The 2,036-nt window shown below is 52.8% G+C and overlaps 1 protein-coding gene across 4 annotated transcripts in view; it reads right to left on the reverse strand.

Moving 5' to 3' along the window:
• Positions 1 to 394, reverse strand: part of LOC114866093 (collagen alpha-1(XIV) chain-like) — a 21,911-nt gene extending 21,517 nt beyond the window's left edge. For 2 of the 4 annotated variants that reach the window (XM_029167751.3, XM_029167752.3), the window contains exon 1: positions 269 to 394. The gene's annotated coding sequence lies outside the window, so the exon portion shown is untranslated. Of the gene's footprint in view, positions 1 to 7; positions 194 to 268 lie in introns of those variants that run through there. The other 2 variants (XM_055513105.1, XM_055513106.1) reach the window with 2 other exon arrangements.
• Positions 395 to 2,036: the final 1,642 nt, after the last annotated feature.

Below are 2,036 nucleotides of genomic sequence, written 5' to 3' on the forward strand. Positions count from 1 at the left end.
CACACACCTGGACGCTTCCCGTCAGCTGCTGTGCCGCACTGTTGCGCACGTCCATCCTCTGCTGCAGAAATCACATCACACCTGCGCCACTTTGTGCGCACGGTGATAAAAAGAGCGCAAGTTTCCCTTAATTGAGACGAGCACAGGTGAGACCTGCACGTTCCGCCATCAGCAGCGCAGCGCCGCGTGGAGCGCACCGAGGCGGATGCTACGGACGCGCGGACGCGCACGCGGGTTGCTGCAGCGCGTGGGTAAAGAGCAGCTTTACCTTCTCAGATCATCGGCGTCGCGGCTCCGCGTCTCTCCTCCGCGCGGACGTGTGGCGTTCACTGGTCCCAGAGCGACTCTGCTCCACTCCGTTCACCAACTCCCAGATCCAGGCAGGAGACAAGCTGGTAGCGATCAAGCGCGAGACTTCCGTTGTGCCGTTTCAAAATAAAACTCCTGCAGGTTTAACGGAGCTGAAGGTCGCCGATCAGAATAATATTTTCTGTCTTGTTGGTTTGTACTTTTATTGTCAAATGTACATTAATTGACATTTAACAACCTTCTAGCAGAAGAAACACATTAAAAGCTATGGAGCTGTTGCATTCATCAAGGTGGGCTTAATTCAACCAATCAGACGCTCCCCCCAACTTGTTAAATGACATAACCACGCCCCCTTTACGCAGCGCCCGTCCCGTCTTATTGTGAAAGAGCCGCCGCCTGGCTTCCTGTTGTGCTGTGCTCAGCTTCATTGTGCTGATTGGCCTCTTCAGTTGAGACTTGCATCAGACTGATGGGTGTTTCCTCGTCCACTTCTCAGCCTGCAGCTATTCATTCCTTTCACCTCGTTCAAAACGAGGCGAGGCAGCAGAAAAATGTGTTTGAGCGACAGGCAGCTTGAGCGGCTGCGTGCGTGAATCGTGCGTTCGTGTGCGCGCTGGCTGCGCGTGCACGCCTCCGCGAGGCTCCTCCAAACGTTCGTCTTCCTGTTCTGAGGAGGCGACTCGTTCTACAAACGCACGAGTGAAGTGTGAGGGTAAATTAAACTCATCCGAGAAGTTCGCAGGAAGAGACAACATAACTGATGGGCTGGTTGCGCTGAGGGCGATGCGTTCAGGGCCTCTGGACTCAAGCTGGAGCTAATCTAAGACGTGAGGACGTCAGGTTCAAACAGAGAGATGGTTTAACCAGGCCGTCCACGTCTGTTCTGCAGCTCTGTGCTGGTGGTGATGATGGAGTTACACTCATCAGGCTGATGAAGTTTGGTCCAGATGAACAAACAACGTGAAGGTGAATCTGATGAGCTGCTCACAGGCCGTTTCACAGCAGCAGCAGATTTATGTCCGCTCCAAGGCTCCTCAGAAAACACTTCATTTCATCCGTGGCAGTCGTAACTTGTCATTTACTGCAGAGCTTCAGGACAAATTGGAGGCGGCTCCGAGGTTCCCGTGTTCAGCCAGTAGGAGGCAGAGAAGCCGTCACATCTGTAACATCTGCATCAGCAGCATCAGCCAGAGGCTGCGAGGCCGCGTCGCTCAGGCTTCGGCTGTGGCTTCGCTGCTGCTTCAGGCCGAGCTGCAGGCTTTGTCCCCATCAAAGGCCACAGCTTCCAGTTTCTACTGAATTATCTCACATGATTTGCATAATGAGACGTCTCAGCCTCCTTCGACCTTCGTGTCCCTCATTTGCATGTTTAGTTGTAACAGTGAATTTTGTAAAAGATCAAAGCTTTGAGGCTGATGGTTTTAAACTCTTTTGAGTCATCGGTGGCTGGTTGCTGCTCTGCTGATGAATGATCCAGTTCTGATCAGACGCCTCAGAACAGAACCTCATGCAGCTCATTGTAAAACGAAGGTCTGCAGTGAAGCTGCTGCAGAACATTTCCACAGTGGTCGTGTTGAATGTGTTTATACAAGCCGTTCGCCTGGAATTCTCTAAAAGCCTGGAATGTCATGGAGGAGCGGAGCCCAGTTCCCAACAGGCCGTCCAGCCGTCGACCTGCTGTCGCTGCCTTGGCTTCATCAAACCCAACACGTCCACTCCACTCTGTG

This window comes from Betta splendens, chromosome 11 (genome assembly GCF_900634795.4).
Source record: "Betta splendens chromosome 11, fBetSpl5.4, whole genome shotgun sequence".
Taxonomy (NCBI): Eukaryota; Metazoa; Chordata; class Actinopteri; order Anabantiformes; family Osphronemidae; genus Betta; species Betta splendens.